We start from the raw sequence: 19,592 nt of genomic DNA, 5'->3' as shown, positions 1-19,592 counted from the left end.
AATCATTTAATGTTTTGTGCAACTTACCCTTACTGTTTATATATCGACAATTGACTAGCTCTGCCCGTTAGTGTTCAGTTAAAAATGTTACCGTCTTTGTCTTTATGAGAGAGGATGTTAGTGTTTCAGTCGTCACTGCAACTGCCGCCGGTGATGGTGCTGCCTCTCATAATTTCAAACTGAAGAGAATGGTGGAAATGATTCCGAACTCTACTCCCAATGACATGGCAACGCATGTCTAGTTCTGTTCGCAGACCGATGCACACAGCAACTTCCAAGCCAAATGGACCACCGACGACGCTTTCTCCGCCTCGTGGCTTGGCGTCCATTGCACCGACAAAACAAACTCAAATATGCCAAAATTCCTATCAATCTTCTTGTTCAACTCCAAACTCAAGTACGCCTCAAATCTGTTTGGTTCCATCGGCAACACCCACTGCCTAGAACAATACATCAATCCCAGTTTGGGTTTCGCTATAGATCCCACAGAGATGATGGATCGGAGATTACATTGGGCCCTAAAACCCCTACAACCCCTAAAATGCTGGATTGAGCGATCAGCGGAGAGAGGTGGGAAATCTCTGAGTAGTTCCAGAACTTTCGAACAGAAGAGGTAGACTACCTTGTAGAGTATCTCTCAGATTTAAGATTCCGTCTACTTGGCAAGGGAGTTTCTGCTGAGTATCTCTTAGATCTGTAAGGAACCTAATCTGAGATTTGAGAAATACTCAATCTGAAAGGAACCCCAGTTTCCATCGGCCTTCGACATTATAGGCCTCTTCTACGCCTGCTCCACCACGCAAGCCAACCCCACATTCAGCATCGTTACCATCTCCAACAATCGTAGCATTGAAGAAGTTAGGGTTGGACGATACCATGGTTTGAGCCAACGCAAGGCGTGGGAAGGGAACCTATGAACGAACGGACCGGTAATGGGCTCATGCCGTAGAACCCAACATTTCCTCCAACACTTCGCAATCCAAATTTCTTCACCAGTCCGAACGGCACCTTCCGAATTTCAAGGACCATCAAAGGTTTCTCTCCCCCTTTTCTCTCCTTCCTCTCTCCATCATCTTTGCATCCTGCTCATTGCCGCCACCATCCTTACTGCTGCAAACAACATCGGAGAGAGAACATTCGTCTCTCCCGCACTTTTTCTCTTAACATAAGGGTAAAAGGGGCATTTCATATTTTCCATTTTGATTTAACGATGATGGCTAGGGTTGCATACCCTCTCTTCCTTTGTAAGAGTTCAAATCTCCTACCAACAAAATAGGTTCCAACACTATATGCAATGAGTGATATGAGATCATGTTGGTAAGGGGTTGGAACTTCTTTTTGTTGGCAGAAAATCTCAAAATTCATTCCACCCTTCCAACATCATGTGCGGTGCGAGAGTATGCTGGTAGGTTGTTGGAATGTGTTTTATTGGCAGGGATCTCAACCCGAAAGTTCCGCTTGGTCAATCCAACCCTATCAAATCATTGGAATGTGTTATGCCCAATGACATAGCTTTGGGCTAAAACCGAAATCATGGCTTCTGATTGTATTTTGGGGGCCCATTAACGTCACTTTATCCAATTTAAAGTGGGGCCATATCATCAAGACATTGAAGGACTACGTAGTAGATGTTTTTACCTTGGGGATTCAATTTAAGGTGGGGCTATATCATCAAGATCTCGGTTCACTTTCACCGGGCTCTCATGTGATTCAGGAAAAGGAAACCAAGGTAAGGAAAAATAAAAGGAGGTAACTGTTGGATAGGTCGTGTGTGTGTGTTTTTTTTTCTTTTTAATTGGAATTGTTAGTTCATGCAATCAATGCATGAAATTGGTTTGTTTGATCGGATGGTTTTGGTTTTGAAGATCAGTTATATAAAACGACATTTGAATTTGTCTCTTGGTTGAACTTGGAATCCATGATGAATTTGAATCTTGGTCTGCTTGGGAAGTAAAGGTAGGAAAAGGAAAAAAAAGGGTAAGGAAACACTTTCACAGGTTTGTACAGGTTTCCCTATATTTTCCTTCCGTTCTCACCTTTTGTTTGAAACCAAACACAGCTTATATTAACGGCAACCTTTGCTATTGCGAGGAATGATGTAGGAGAAATAGTGGACTTAAAAGCTTCCAACTTACGATTTACAATCACCAACCTAACCAAAGCTTGGGCAGCATGGGAAGCTTATAACTTGGTGTTAAGCTTCAAGTTAATATCATGATTGTTGTAAGTTCCTAATTAATATCATGATTTTGCATACTGTGTTGACACATTAATATATTGTTTGGAAAGCTTTGACACTTGGCTAATTAAAATACAGAAATAATTTACAAATGAATTTTATTTCTTTCTCAGAGAATTTATCTTGTTCTAATCCTTTCTTGGGAGTCCTTCGCTTTCCCTTCTTTAATTATATTCAGTTGTATTTATGAATGTAACTATGAAGAGTATCCTGTTATATTACTAAAATTTCCATTCTCTTTCTATTTGTTTATCCTTAATACAGGAAGATTGTTTCTTCTTGTTTTTTATTTCTCCTAAAGGAGTGGTTCATCTAGTATTTGTTTATCTGTCTAAAGTCTAAACCATTGCTTGATAAACCCCATGTTGGTAATTAATTGTTGGAGGTTTCACAGCCCTGGAAATGATCATATCATGGCCCAGTCTACTCCTATACAAATTTCACTTTGATGCTTTATTTGGATCTGGTGGCTGGTGCCATAAAAACAAAAGATCACAACTTTACATACTGAAATTCTATAGCTAGAAAATTAGAATCCATACTTGGGACCCTCATGAATCATGAGATCAACTTTGTGCATCATATGTATCCTTTGTATGTGATAACTCTATAGAACTATATATGTAATTTGTCATAGATAAAGGTGAATTTACCGTTTCTGTTTTACTTTGCTCTTGTGGCAGGGTGGGACACTGCTTGGGCCATCAGCTCTGGGGCGTAACAAGAGCTACCTTAATGCAGTCTTCCCAGCAAGGAGCCTCACTGTGCTAGATACTCTAGCCAATCTTGGTCTCAGCCTCCTTTTGTTCCTTGTTGGCTCTTCGTCGGACAGGAAAAAAGTCTTTGGAAATTCTACTGCTAGAATTAGCCTCCCCTTTGCATAAGGGATTGGTTCATCATTCCTCTTTCGTCAAACAATCTCTAGAAACGTGGATGGAGCTCCATTTCTTGTACTCAATGGGTGTAGCCCTCTCTATAACTGTTTTTCAATTTCTATCCTAGCACTTAATTCTAGCTGAGGTCAAGCTCATCACCACTGATGTGGGTCGAATGGCTATGTCAGTTGCAGCGGCTGTCAATGATGTGGCTTCATGGGTCCTACTCTGCTCTAGCCATTGCCCTCTCAAGTTTGGGCATTCCCCCTTGGTGTCCCTTTGGGTCTTTCTTTGTAGGTGTGGTTTTGTCATTTGTAGCATGTTCATATCCCCCCATCTTCAAATGGATGTGTCAACCTTCTCATGAAGGTGAACCTGTGGAGGAGATCTACATACGTGCTACCTTGGTTGCTGTTCTGGCAGTAGGTTTCGTCACTAATTCTATTGGGATTCATGCCCTCTTTGGAGCTTTTTCTGTTGGTATTCTTGTCCCAAAAGATGGACCATTTTCTGGTGCTCTTGTGGAAAAAGTTGAAGATCTTGTATCCAGTTTCTTTCTTGTTTGTTCTTTGTTTCTAGTGGGTTAAAAACTAACATATCCACCATTCAAAGAATTCAATCTTGGGGCCTCCTGGTCTTGGTTATATTTATAGATTATTTTGGAAAAGTTGTTGGCATTGTTGTCTTCTTTATTGCTTGCAAATTCCCTTTCCATGAAGCTCTTGCCCTGGGTTTTCTCATGAACACTACAGGACAGGTGGAACTTAGTCCTCAACATTAGTAAAGACAGGAAGGTATGTTTTAGTTTCTTGATACACAGTGGCCATAAGAATGGATTGAATCTTTATCAATGTTGAGGGCTATGAGTTCCACCAATCATTTAGTGTTCATGAGGAAACCCAGGGCAAGGGCTTCACAAAAAGGGACTTTGCAAAACAGAGACAACAACAGTGCCAACAACTTTCTCAAAACAAGATGTAAATATAACCAAGATTGAGCTCCTTGAATGGTGGCTATGTTAGTTAACCCACTGAAAACAAAGAACAAATGAAGAATACCAACAACAAAAGCTCCAAAGAGGGCATGAGTCCCAATAGAATTTTTGACGAAACTTGTTGCCAGAACAACCACCAAGGAGCACATATGTAGATCTCACCTCGATAGGTTCACCTTCATGAGAAGGTTGGCACATCCATTTGAAGATGGGGGAATATAAGCATATGCTACAAATGACAAAACCACACCCACAAAGAAGGACCCAAAGGGACACCAAGGGAGAATGCCCAAAACTTGAGAGGGCAATGGCTAAAGCAAGTAGGATCCATGCAACCACATCATTAATAGCAATAGCTGACATAGCCACTCGACCCATATCAGTGGTGGGGAGCTTGAGCTCAGCTAGAATATGTGCTAGGACAAGAAAAACGGCAAATGACCCATATTAATGGGCAATGTTCCATGGGAAACAAAGCAACTGATGGGTGCCATTTCATCTCAAGAAAGTATCGTTCTATAGTAAAATATGTTTATTAGGAAGGGTCATGACTCTCGTTAGAGTGGTCATAGGTGGAATATAATCAGCAATTTTGGCTGTTTGGTATTATTCTTGTCATGCAAGCTGATTTCTAAGAAACACGCAATTGAATTTATTAGGTAGTGATTTTGTTTTTTCCTTTCATTATTTCCATTATACACATTGATTGCCATGCCATCTTTTGAAAAAGCAAATCGACAAAAAATTGGGAAATAATTGAAATTGGTGATTTCTCCTCCAGACACGATTTTGGGAATAGTTTAAAGAGTGATTTCTCAAAAATATCTAAAATTGGCCAAGGGTAAATTGCATATTAGCATCCTGTACTTTGGTCCTATTCTCACTTTCGTACAAAATTTCAAAATATGCGCCAATCCAGTACCTAAACTTCTAAAATGTCCTAATTTAGTCCAAAATCGTTAACCGCCATTAAGTGGCATGTGAAAGGATGCAAATGCCCTTTCAGTGTCATCTAATTTTCTTTATCAACTATCCTAATGCCTAAATCTCTTATGGTCTATAGAGAAGAGTAATTTGTCAACCATCCAAATGCCCAAATTGTGAGCCTCCTTGGGTGAACCTTGCTTTGACCTTAGCGTAGGAAGAGAGGTTGACATCAAGATCACCCTTGATCTTTCTGGCCTCTTTCCTCAATTCCTCCCAACCTGACTCCCACAACTCTAGATTTGGATCCATCATTCGCAAAAGCAATCAACCTAGCCTTCCAAGGAAAAGAACAGACAGAGAGAGAACAAAGAAGAAAAGGAGAGGGAAAGAAAGAGATAGAATAATAGAATGGAGAGGGAAGATGGATTGGTGGTGGGTTTGAGGTTATTCACCATTACTTTGGTTCAATCTTGATTTTTGATGAAGATGATAAACAATGTCTATTTTGAACGATTATTTCGATATTTTCAAAAGTTTTAAGTCACACATATTATAATGTGATAATGATAACTGACGACCTGCTAATGGTAGGCAAGGATTAAACTATCAATACAATACACTTGATACAGGGCGTATCATATTCGTATCTATTCTCATTAGCACAGGATCCACTACAACTCTATGCATATCCTGCCAATCGTGTGTATCAACACAATACACCATTGTATTGATTCGTATTGCACTATATTGGAGGATGCGACCCGATGCTCACCATACAGAGGCGTATTGGACCTTAATTTAACAACATATTCAAACCTTGATTTAAGATTTAATTTTTCCCAAAAATTTAATAAGAACTGAGAATTATAAAATTAGCTTATTTTATTTATCTTAAATGATTTATATATTTTATTTTACATATAAATTATATGTTAAAAATGAAAGCATATCTATTATTTGAAAAAAAGAGTTATAATTTATTTAAAAATACTAAATAAATATATTTTCCTAAAAACTTAATAAAAATAGTAAATTATAATTATAAAAACTGAATTAAATAATTTAAGATTTAATTTTCTCTTAAATTTTAATAAAAACTGAAAATTATAAAATGATTTATTTTATCTACCTTAAAAGATTTATATGTTTTATTTTAAAATTATATGTAAAATAAACAATTGTATGTTAAAAACAAAGACATATTTTTTTTTATTTTAAAATATAGAGATTACTTATATAAAAATACTAAATAAAAGAATTTCCCAAAAAATGTTTTTCCAATGAGTACAAATAAACCTTTTTTTCCCTGATGTACAAATAAACTGATTTTTCCAATGAGAACAATATGAGATAGTTTCTTGAGGTGGTGTTTCATTATCAATATGTAAAAAAAAATGTTTTTTTTTTAATTTTTGATTTTTTTTTTCAGTAGATGATCTTCATGCTGGATATAAGAAAAGCCACAAAGTCTTCCAATTTACAAATTATTCTTTTTTTATCAATAGTAAATATTTTATTAAACTATTGCAAAATATATCATGACCTATACCATTCTTTGACTCTTTTATGTCAAGTTTGGTAGATTTACCTGAATTTATTTTATATTGGTTTTCTATCTACATCAATTATGAACTATACCATTCCTCTTTCAGGATCTTCCCCTTCAAAAGTAATATTAATATTCTTTATTAGTCTTTGTGGTCCATTTATTAAATGGTATTTGTTACTTGTGTAGGTAATTCTAGGAGGAAACATCCAGGTCCCTACGCTCATAGGCGATGTTGTTCTCAAGGTTGTTTGAAATATCAATCATGTTAGAAACTAACAAGGTCTAAAAAGGAAATCATGGGTTTTTGTTTGATAAAGTCGTGCAATCCAAAGTTGGAAATATGGTTTTCAAAACCATACCGGACCGGACAGTCGGACTAGAAAAACCGGTAACCAGTCAGCCCCTCGGATCCGGTTTTACTAAAAACTGGAAATTTCTAAAAATCATTGAAAAAGTTAGAAAACCATTGACCCAGGCGGTCGGACCGTTAAACCATTCGACCCGGGCAGCAGTTCGCAGGTCACCCTTTTTATTTTCAATGTCTTAAATAAAAAACAAAAAATAGAATACCTTCTCCCCAACCTAGTTGAATGTTTAGTCCCTTTAGCTTTAGGGTTTCCCGAGTTCCCTCCTCTCAACCCTCACACCCAACTGACCACCTACGACCAAATTTGTAGAGGCGGCCGATGAGTTTGCAGCGGCAGGTGAGGGTTTTTAGTGGCAGTAACAATTGTAGCCACTTGCAGTGGCAATCACCTGTGACAATCAGCAATGATCTTGGGTCCTCTAAGCAACATTCTAGAGATGTATATGGAAGAGTTCAACAACACCATGCTCACCAATGTGCGAGGGGTGGCATCGACAATTAAGCACACAAATCGGGCTATGGTGGAGAGAAAGATATATGGCTCGATCGTCTGCATTGAAACTATGGCAGCGGCCTTGGGTGACTTTGCTCCTCGTTCATACACCACTTCTAAGCACGCATTGGTGGGGCTGGTCCGGTCAGCCTGTAGTGAGCTGGGGGCTCATGGCATCAGGGTCAACTACATCTCCCCTTTTGGAGTCACTACCCCATTGGCTTGCAGCTTGAAGGGCACTATGTTAAAGCCTACCCATATAGCATAGGTTGCTCTGTTTCTTGCTTCAGACAAAATAGATGGAGGATTCACAATGGTTAGTCATAGTTACTCCACCATGAGAGAGAGAGAGAGAGAGAGAGAGAGAGAGAGAGAGAGATTTACTATTGAAGTTTTATGGTTTTATTTTTCTAATTTTTCTATATTTTTTGAATTTTTTTGTGTTTTTTTGTATTTTTTATTTTTTTGTATTTTATTTTTATATTTTTATGTATTTTTCATTATATTATTTTTTATTTAGATATTTTTATTTTTTGTATATTTTATTGTAAATTTTTTCTGTTTTTATTTAATTTTCTACTATTTTTTATTATTTATAAATATATATATTTTTTAATTTATTTATTTAAATTGATTTTTATGCATTATCTATCATGAGAATTGTATTAAAAAGGTGTAAAAAAATGTTGAAATCAAATTGATATAAATAATAAAAAATAAAAAAAAATCAAAACCGACGGTCATGCATCCGCCGCCTTAGACATAAAAGAGCTCTAAGGCAGCGGTCCAAAAAGCTTTAAGGCATCGGTCTTGACCGCCACCTAAAAACGGAATAAACATATTGATAGACCTAAGGCGGCGGTCCTAACAACCACCTTTATTAACTCTAAGTCGGTGGTTGTGACATACCGTCGACCTAGGTATGATTGAACTACATCGGTCTGGTCCTTAAAGGCAACGGTCTTTTTTATCTAAGCCGACGGTCTTGACCTAGGTCGACAGTGGTTTAGGGGGCGGACTCATGACCGCTGCCTTACCTCTAAGGCGGCGGTCTAAATGTCAAAGGCGACGACCATCGACTTTGACTATTTTTTTTTGTAGTACAAAGTACAAAAGTGTTAGAAAATACATTTTGATTTGATAATCATTACTTTTTTATATATCAAACAAATGCTCGCAAACGCGAACTAGGGTACATAAATACCCCAGTTTGACGTTTGAATCGCAAATAAACAGAGCCCAAGGGATTCTTGAGAAATCTACAAAACCATAGAAGAAATGGCTATCAAAATTTCTAAGCAGATTTGAACTTGTTACAACAACTCTAATACCATGACAAAATTCAAATATGCACTAGTATTAGATTAAGAACAACACTAGAATGAGATTGAATGAGAGAGAAGAGAGAAGAGGAAGAGAAGAGAAGAGAGGGGAGTATATGAGAGAGTATTAGATTAAGAACAACACTAGAATGAGATTGAAGTGTCAACACAATTGATACTAACACTCCCACTCAAGCAGGTGAGTATATGTCATATAGTCCCAACTTGTTACATATGCAGTCCACTTTTGGCCGACTTAACCCTTTGGTAAATAAGTTTGCCTATTGACTTCTAGTGTTAACATATGCTGTATTTATCACTCCACTGAGTACATTCTTTCTCACAAAGTGACAATCAATTTTTATATGTTTTGTTCTCTTATGAAAAATTGGACTGAAAGAGATGTGGATTATAGGTTGGTTTTCATAATAAAGCTTCATAGGGGTATCAATCGAGTTCCCCATCTCCTATTAGAGGTTTCTCATCCACACTAGTTCACAAGTTTTATGTGCCATGGCTCTCTATTCAGCTTCTGCACTACTTCTTGCCACCGTTGTATGCTTCTTATTCTTCCATGTCACCAAATTACCTCCAAAAAAAGTATATTAACATGTAGTGGAGGATTGAGAAAGGGAGGAAAACACACATTGAGTCCCAGTCATATGGTCGTAAGCTCCATAATCGATATCTAACGGGAGGGTTTGGATGCCAAACAAGCCATACCTAAATATGCATGGGTAACTATCTGTATTTTGTTGAGAAGTAGCTTGAATAAACCACTCATACTCATTACATGGAACACTCAACATCTTCTTCATGGAGACATCTATGGATGTGTAAGGCATATGATCAACTTGCTAAATTTTTTTGTCTCGAACTACCATCATTCATCACCACATGATTTGCTCTAATTGAAGGCGGGCCATGTAAATAATAATAGATGTTGATAGTGTGTTCTTCCATACCACAATGTGTGCACCTCTTTAGAGCATTACTATGTCCTTTGCCATGAGCCCCTTGAATCTTAACCTCCAATGCATTCACCACTACAATTGTACGTGGGTCCAACACCACCACCATGACTATACATGGATCCACCACCACCACCACTACAACCTGGTTGAACTCTCTGAGTTCCACCTCTACCTCCATGACCTCCCTCTTTTATCACTACAAAGGTAGACCTATCAGAGATATTAAAGTTCTCTGTAGGTCCAACGGAAATCCTTCAAAGATGGGCATACACCTCTTCAAGAGAGGGAAGAGCAAACCTACCTAGTATCTGTGCTCTTACCGATTCATATTTAGGTTTCAACCCTACTAAAAATCTGGTTAAATCAAGTTTCTCTCTCTATTGTTGCAAAATCTTGACATTAAAGTGAGGGAATGACACACATTCAACTCATTAAGAAGGTTCCTCATGCTAGTATAGTATTCTTTAAGATTTTGATTACCTTGCTGTTGATTAAAGTGTTCCTGATAAGGTCGACACTTTAATTGTATTGTCTTGTCTAGAATTTAGCTTCTTGGCATGGTCCCAAATCTCCTTGGTTGTATCTAAGAACATAAAATTCACATTAACCTTGGGTTCTATACTATTCCAAAATCAAGTTATAATTTGTGCATCTTCTTATTCCCAATCACTATATTATTGAGGATCAATGAAAGGTTTTTCTTCTTTTACATGCTTCACCTTCTTTTTAGCTTTAAGAGAATGTTATATAGATTTTTTCAAAGGCACATAATTCTCACGATTCAATTTGATAGATGTCATCTAAACATTCAAGTAGTCGGGGGAAATCTTAATACTAGACTTGTATTCATTTTTGTCTTCCATAGCTGAAATTTGTTTTTTTTCTTCTCTCACTAGTATTTCACACACCTAACTCACTTTTCACCATATTGTACACTAGTGACAGGTTATTGCTGAAATACACCTATTGTCATAGTTTTATCAATAACAGTGATTGTTACCGTCCACTTTCAACATCACAAAACCACCCGAATTCACACCACACACATAGTACTAGATCTATAACCGACCAGCCATTCAAATCACACTGTAACACCCATGCTAGATACTAGAAATTAGACCTATACTTGATTATATATTGCATCATCTAAAATTGCTCTTTTCAAACCATTGATTAGGGTGCTTTCTACAAACCACCACAGACAATCAACGCACCACAAATTGAGGCATAAACACCTCCTAAGGGAAAAAATGATCACTTCTTTTACACCCTTTCTTCTAATCTCCACTGCCGAGAAATTTGCAAAACCCTAGAATAAATGGTGATGAAAAATTCTGAGCATATTTGAACTTATTACAACAACTCTTGTACCATGATAAAATTCAGATTTGCACTAGTATTAGATTCAAAGCAACAGTGGAATGAGATTGAATGAGGGAAAGAGAGAGAAGAGGAAGATAAGAGAAGAGAGGGGAAGGAAAAGCTAGTTCAAATAAGAGAGAAAAATCTCTCTAGTTGGCCAGGTTGATATATTTATAGCTTACTAACATAAAACCCAATTACTAATATGCCCCTACTTAAGTATGGGACACATTACACACATCATTCAAGTCAAACATTACACATCTCCCAATATAAATAAAAGGACCAAACTACCCCTATATAGCCAACACTAACACCTACCAACCTCCTTATTAGAATCCGAAAGTTATATTACTAATGATAAGGGTTATAGTTGCAAGTGGAACTGTCATAAATTAGTTTTCTATTAATATATTTTTGGGCAACTCTACAATTAACGATGGACCACCAAAGTGGAACCATCGTCAGTAGAGGTAATTTTGGTAATTAGACACAATGATGAGGGGTGCTTTAGTAATATGCAATCTCTATCAATGTTTCTCTCAATTGCGTAGCTAAAACAAAGTCGATTGACAGCCTTGGTCGAGTCCATGCTAAACCAACATCTATCCTATTTGGGAGGGCTTCTTTGTTGTTTGAGCTGCATTTTGGTTTAGTAATAAGGCTATTTTAACCACTAAAAGCAAAGGTTTAAATTATGCAATGAAGTCTGTTAAGTGGTTTCTTGACTCAATTGTGGATGAAGAATTGGATTGTGGCATTAAAATCCATGTTTGAGCATTGAAACCCAGCAACCAATAAATGGAGGAGGCGATCCCCTTGGGCTACGTATAATTGGAGGGGAGCAATTATGCATCTTATTCTTCTACTTTTGAGTGTGGTTTCTTCCCTAAGTGGCCAATGGTAGATTCTACTCCAATGTTTTCTATCTCTTAATTTTTTAATCTTCTTTTTTTCCTTATTTTTGAAATTCTTAGTGCCCCTTTGTTTATCTCTGTTTGGCTTTGTTCTTGCAACATCAATAGACATTTTAATTTTTTATTTTTTGAAGTTGTTGTAACATTGGTACTACAATGATTGGTGTATACATGATCAAAATTTGCACTTTAATTTTTATTTTTTGAAAAAATGTTAATTGATTTCATTTGATATTAGGGAAAAAATATTGACATGAAAAAATTCCATAAAGGGAGATATTTCCTTTACAACTGGTTATAAAAAAGCATATAGTAAAAAATAAAAGGGTCAAAGCTTGTCAATGGGCCTACTTTAAAATAGCTTGTTGATAGAGGCCTACTTTAAAACAGTTATCTCGAGTTTGGCACAAAGCTTGTCAATGGGCAAAGGAGCATCTTAAAAAATATAGTCATCTTTCCCTGTATATGCACTGGTAAATTGCAAAAGGAACCTTATTTCATGTTCTCCTTTGTAAGACCTTCATGATTGTCATCTTAAAAATATAACTGAACTCCCACGCTACACTTTGACAATAGGAAGGAATAGCAGTAACATTTGTGATCTTTACTCCTTATGTTTGTTGACTTTGATTTTTCGTTTACCACACAGATGGCTGCACTAAATCAGATGTGCATTTCATTCAATATTCTACTTAATGAGTTAGCCTTGAAATTGAACATGTCAAGTCCTACATTCTTGGTTGAAGATGTGGGGAAGGATCTTAGGGCCTTGGTTCTTATGACAATTAGTTAGGATAATTGGAAAATTTATGCAAAAGTAGCCGCTTTTGAAAAGGAAACAAAAGATGCTGATGGGAAGGGAGTGAAAAATAATAGAATACTTCAATGTGAAAACAGATGATATCAATTATGAAGAGTTACAAAATTATATGTGGAAGTGCTCAAGACTAGAATTCTTCATTGACGATTTGAAATCTGAGCTTCCCAACTTAGAAAGGAAGCACACTGAGATTGGAGTTGTAAGAAATGAATCTACTAATGATGAAGACCTTGAAGAAGAAGAATATGTTGGTAGAGGAAGTTACTATTTCCACACACTTGACAATGGTGGTGTCTTTGTGTTTGGTTTATGGCTGATCTTGAAGTTAATGATAGCATTAATGGTTGTCCTTAGTGTGAAGACTTGCATTTAGGTGTCCTTATGTTTCATTTATGGTTGTTCTTAAAGTGAATGGTAATATTAGTGCTTGTCCTTTGCTTTTATCTGTGGGTATTGTCAAAAAGCATCGTCTCAATTTATAGCAATTCACAATAAGTGCAAATGACATAATATGATATCATTTGCACAATTAAATACGAACATGAGGAACTTTTCATAATGTAATTCACTTATTGCAATTCTATATGCACAATAATTGAAAAACTAATGTAATATAATAGAAGATAGAATATGGGCCTTCCATTTGGAGATATTTATTCCCATACACATGATTTAACAATAAGATCTTGAGGATCTCTTACAATAGAAACATATGCTACCAACATTTGCTTAATGACCTTAAGCATATTTACTAAAAGGATTAATAGAAACATATTTGGTAGAAGGATTGACACCTGTTTGTTTATTGGTTTAGTGAATGAGTTTACCATATTTTTAAAGAGTTTGTGTGCATTCTTTCCTATCTAGTTTTTCTTAGAAATCTATTTGATTGTTTGGTCTACTATTTGGTGAAGACTTTCAATTAGCACAAGCTTTTCAACTTATTGCAGTAGTAGAGTCTTTTTATAAACAAAACTTTAGCAGGTATGGATTAGAAAGTTAAAATTTAGGCATTTACTATTGTTGTTTTTCATGTTGTGTCTATCCATATGATCATTCCTATTGAATATTGATCTTCTCTTAAGAATATGCTTCCTTTGATAAAAAAATAAGAGAGGAAATGAATAATGGTAAAAGTGTTTCCCATGAATTTATTAAAAACATATCCTCAACAATGAGAGATGTGATTACATTAAGAGAGATAAAGAAATTTGAGTTTGAAATTTCTATAATAATGATTTTCCATACAAATCATTAAAGAAAAGGAGCAATTGTGAGGCAAAAGAAAAAAAAAAAAACAAGGAAAACATTAAGGTGAACTGTAAACCAGAATATACCTAAAAAGTTTGCCTCTTGAAGCCACTACTTTATTGGCATAATGTTGTAATTGTTATGTTTCCGTTCATTTGCAACTACAATTTAAATCAGGGAGGCTAAATCTATTTTTGCCAACACGGACATGTTGTTCTGGTTAATTTTCCCTTTTCATTGTTTTTTATTTTTTAATTATTTTGACAAAGATAATAAAATAATGGATAATTTCTGTCTAACGGAGCAGAAGTGTTTGGATGAAAGGCACATTAACCAGAACATATGTTATACAACTATTATGTGCTCACTCATTGTGCTTATCTAACGTATCTGTTACATCCGGACCCCTTTAGAGGATGTGGAGGTGAGATATTATTGTTTTCTTCGTACAATAAGCCAGATTGGAGATGGTGACGGTGAGAGCTGAGATTTAAACCCTTCCTATTTAGATTGAAATGTTCTTTAATTTCTGAAAGAATAGATATAGAGGTATGATTATAGGTTGGTTTTAAGAAGGCTCAAGGCTTATCGAACTTCTAGACTTTGAAACATCATAGCAGGCCAGGGCTTGTGGTTTATAGAATGCACAACTTGTTTAGATGCATCGTGATCTTCTCTAACTCAGTGATTGATCATTTTACCAGAGAGACGGAGGTGGATGGGTTGGTACTTAGGTGTCATTTGATAACGCTAAAGTTGAAGTATGAAAAATATAGAAGCTATTATTTGGTTTTGAAATTTGAAAAGCAATATATATGTTTTTATTTATTTTTCTTCTCAGGGGCATCAATCCTTCAACATCTGAAAACAATAGATTTTACCATTTTAATTCAAAGAGAAGACTAACTGGAAATTGCCTCTCTTCGCAACATCAATAAGATAAATCGGTTCAATGAAGTGAGAAATGGAAAAACTAAAAAAAAAAAAAAAACATTGTTTGTAACTACTGGTAGAGTTGCCGGCATCGGAGAAGACTCAAAGCTTTAACTCAAGGAGGTAGTTGAATTAGGGCTTGGATTTGGGTTAAAAGAGACAATTTTTATCATTTTGAAAATGATGGGGGAGGGGGGGTGGTGTTTAAGGCATTTTCGTAGCTATGAGTTGCCTCTGACCTCGTGTGTTAAGTGGTTGGGCGACCTCTTACCATTTCAGATCTAAAATTAGCATTTAGATCAACCTTTAAGATGCAAACCTAAACATCTCTCACCTCTGAAAGGCAAGTTTTTGAGAGATAAGAGGTGGAATCAGCGTTATCATACACCGCCTTAGTTGTATTAAGGAAGTCTTCCACAAGACAGGGAAGGAGTGAATGGCTTTGTTGATTCCCTTTCTCTTTCTAACAATTCACATTGTTCTTTTCTCCTAGATCCACCATTTCTAAGAAGTCCTGTATTTTTGAGTTCATGCAATTTTTGATTAATAAAAACTTCAACCATCAACACAAAGGCTATTACATTGCATAGAATCATTGAAAATCACCAACCACAACAATGAGGAGTGGTTTTATCTACGTTAACCAATCACAAAACAAGATTTCCCACCTCAAACTAGGGGTATCTACCACACTTTGTAAGTACATTACTTTTTTCTCTGAGTTTATGAGCCTTAGCAACCTTATCCTTGGAAGCCTCTCTCTCTCGCTCTCTCTCTCTTGTCTCAATGATCGTTTCCTTCTTTCTCGAAGACTTGGAATAAGAAATTTCAGCATCTAGATTTGAGCTAAGAAACCTCAGCCTATTCCCATGCTTAGACCAATTCCAGGACTCAGACCACAAGCCTCAGATTTTATATCTGAGTTTGTCTCAGTGTTCTTTCAAGTATTGTTCCTTAATTTTTATTTATTCATTTATGATAATATTATAAATCTTTTACTTTCCAACAGTATATCACATGCGTCTTGCCTTTTGAAAACCTTGTTCCTTTTCTTCCAAATCCACCAGAAAAACATATGCTACAAGATGTAGATCTTAATATAGCAAAGTGTAGACAGTCAGCTTACCTCAGTTAGCTAGTTGATCAGTATGCCCCTTATTCTTGGAGTAATCTCTATCTATTTCTCCATGGGGTAGGATGAAATTATTTGGCATAAGGATAACATGGATGCCTTCACAGAACGCGTCCCACAACACATCATTGCTATGCATTGGGAACATTGTATGTGAGATTAAATCTCACAGCCATCTACATGAGGATTGGGGAGGGGGTTATGGGTTTCGAGCCTGGATGGCCCAAAGCCTTAATGTAAGGATTAGTACTATACGTTTGATTTTTACTTTTCAAAAATATCCCTACACCCCCCAAGGATAAAAAGTGTTGACCATTGTTTTGTTAACAGGATTGGCCGATTAAATCGATCGAACCGTGACTTAGACACTTAGCCGGTTCGGACATACTCCTAAAACCGTTCTCTAATAAATCGTCCACCCGACCGGTTCAACCTGAGTACCAGTGACTCAGTCCCGGTTTTGAATAACTGGCCAGTTTTATTTAACCCCCATTTTATCCCTCCTAACCACAAAAAGACAAAAAACCAAAATTACATAATTACATCCCTATCCTATGCATACTCAACCCAAACCCAGAAAACAAAAGACAATGACAATCACAAAAATGAAAAATCGAAAATCAACCTGAAGCCAAAACCTTCGCCGGTCGTCTCTGTAAGGCTTCAACGAAACCCTCGACCACTCACCGCCAACCGCTGTCTCCTCCCGTTCTTCTTCTTCTACCCTGCTGGCCGGTGGACTGTCCACCGTCCTTCTAATCACAGTCTTTGTGCATGGTTTACTTTTCTAATCATGCATTTACTTTCTTTCGTTTACAGTGGGTGATAATTTAGGTTCGATAGAAAATAAGAGAAAGCGAAAATTCTCAATGAATTTCACAGTAATTTTGTCTGAATAACTTTCTGGTTCTATCTCCTTTTTTATCAAACCAAACACAACCAGCCAGCCTTAGGGTTCAACAACTAAAGAAGATGGATTTAGCTATGCGAAGTGAGAAAAGTTCAACACATGAGTCGTATTGATTTTGTTTCTCTCTTTTTTTTTTTTTTTCCCTTAATTCTGTTGTTTGTCTCTTTTTCTTTCGTTTACAGAAGTTGAGATGCATTTTCACACATTTTTTTTCTTAGGCTCAGTGGAAGGAGCACTGATATAAATATGTAGAATGCAAAACCTTATATTTTGTATGTATTTATATTGTACATATTGTTATTTTCAAACTGATCAGCCTTAAGAATTAAGGGATTGTAATTAATGTCCATATCCTTTGGAAACCGTATTGGTTGAGTGACAGCGTGAACTCGGATGTGGAATTCTCGTTTTTCTCTTTCGCTTCAGGATTTTGCGGTTTAATTCCCAAAAGATGGGCCATTTGCTAGTGATCTTGTGGAAAAAGTGGAGGATCTTGTATCCAGTCTCTTTCTTCCTTTGTTCTTTGTTTCCAGTGGGTTAAAAACTGACATAACCACCATTCAAGGAGCTCAATCTTGGGGCCTCCTGGTCTTGGTTATATTTACAGCTTGTTTTGGAAAAGTTGTTGGCACTGTTATTGTCTCTGTTGCTTGCAAAGTTCCTTTCCGTGAAGCTCTTGCCCTGGGTATCCTCATGAACACTAAAGGATTGGTGGAACTCATAGTCCTCAACATTGGTAAAGACAGAAAGGGATGTTTTAGTTTCTTGATACAAAGTGGCTATAAGAACTTCTTATTAGGGATTCAAACCAATATGAGAATGGACCTCTTTATGGTTCAGATATTAGGAAATGGTGTCGACAATATTTTTGACTTAGTTCTGTTTCTTAGGTGGCGTTTGATAAATCTGAAATCTGAAATTTAAAAGTTAAAAAGATATTAAAAGAGTATGAAATTTGAAAACAGACATAATTGTTTTTTGACTTTTTAGAGACTCTGAATGAAGAAGTTGTTTGTGCTGGATCAAACTTTCAGCATCTGAAATTCACTAGTTCCAATAACTCAACTCATCTGTATTAACTTCGTCCCACACCTTAAAAAACTATTTGATCATCTGTTTCTAGCAGATAATTCTACAGCTCAACTAAATCTAACTCATCATTGCAGGTCTTAAATGAGCAGACATTTGCGATTATGGTTCTCATGGCACTCTTCACAACTTTCATCACCACGCCGCTTGTTACAGCTGTATATAAGCCAGCAAGAAGAGGGTGCAAGGCTGATTACAAGCATAGAACAATAGAGAGGAAAGATCCAAGCACACAACTTAGGATTTTAGCTTGCTTCCACGGTATAACAAACATCCCGACTTTGATAAATCTGATTGAGGCCTCCCGTGGGACAGGAAAAAGGGAAGGACTGTGCGTCTATGCTATGCACCTACACTGGAATTGCCCGATATGCCCCTACCTGCATATCAGACGTATCGATATTTATAAATTCTGAAGTAAAATGGACCGTAAAAAGGCCTTAAATTAATAGCTTTTTAGGATATAAGAGAATGCCAGCCTCTAACTTAAAAGTGACCCATGGGATCCCATGTCATAAATTGAAATACTTGGAATACAGCTGGAGGTGGGGGGATTTCCAAACAGTTGATATCATAAATTAAGAACAATGGCTATCGTTTGATTTCTTTCTCCTGTTGTACTTGACTCATCAAATTTAAGTTCTTCACAATCTTGAGTTTCTTTATCATCCCAAGCTACCTTTTCATCAGAAACATCTCTAGAAATTGTCAATTTATTTGCTTTGGCATTTAACAACTGATATCCATTGGCTGCTTCATTATATCTAATCTTTTCATAAAAACTTTTCCCTATGCAGGGGTAAAGTATGAGCATAAACAATGCATAAAAAAAATTCTAAAGTAATTTTAATAACAACAACATCAAAATTATTCTTACAGAATAAAATTTTAAGAATTTTTCATTTTGTTGTATGTCTTATTAATTTATTTTAAATTTTCATTATATTTTTTTAATTTTTTTAAAAATCATCATGACCTACAATTCAGCCCAGCCTGACAAGACACGGGACCACTTGAGCTTCGCTTGGCACAACCCATTATAGTGTAGGTAGCCGGCAAAAGTGGGTCATGCTGGCCCAGTGCGATCTACATTACACATTTATTCAAATATTATCATATTTGTAATGGGTCCAGATGTAGTAGGCACGTTAGGTAAGCAAAATGAGTGAGCACGCAATAGCTGTGTGACACATGTCCCAGTTAACGTGCCTTTCATCCAAACGTTTTTGTTTCGTTAAATAAAATTTTCTATTATTTTATTATCTTTGTCAAAATAATTAAAAATAAAAACAATGAAAAAGAAAAATGTAAACGGGTCCCAACTCCCAACACATTTAGGTTTTTCTTTTTCATTGTTTTTATTTTTACTTATTTTGACAAAAATAATAAAATAATGGATAATTTCTATCTAACAGAACAAAAATGTTTGGATGCAAAT

General features: G+C 36.3%; 1 pseudogene across 1 annotated transcript; it reads left to right on the top strand.

Moving 5' to 3' along the window:
• Positions 1–372: 372 nt before the first annotated feature.
• LOC148845788 (cation/H(+) antiporter 18-like) lies at positions 373–18,570 on the top strand (annotated as a pseudogene). Its single transcript, XR_016102523.1, has 5 exons — positions 373–2,223; positions 2,923–3,656; positions 14,805–14,812; positions 17,569–17,813; positions 18,230–18,570. The product of XR_016102523.1 is annotated as a cation/H(+) antiporter 18-like (transcript).
• The last annotated feature ends 1,022 nt before the right edge of the window (positions 18,571–19,592 follow it).

The sequence above is a fragment of the Nelumbo lutea genome, chromosome 7 (genome assembly GCF_056320005.1).
Source record: "Nelumbo lutea isolate HS-2025 chromosome 7, American lotus-T2T, whole genome shotgun sequence".
Classification (NCBI taxonomy): Eukaryota; Viridiplantae; Streptophyta; class Magnoliopsida; order Proteales; family Nelumbonaceae; genus Nelumbo; species Nelumbo lutea.
This window is presented reverse-complemented; position numbering and strand designations above follow the sequence as displayed.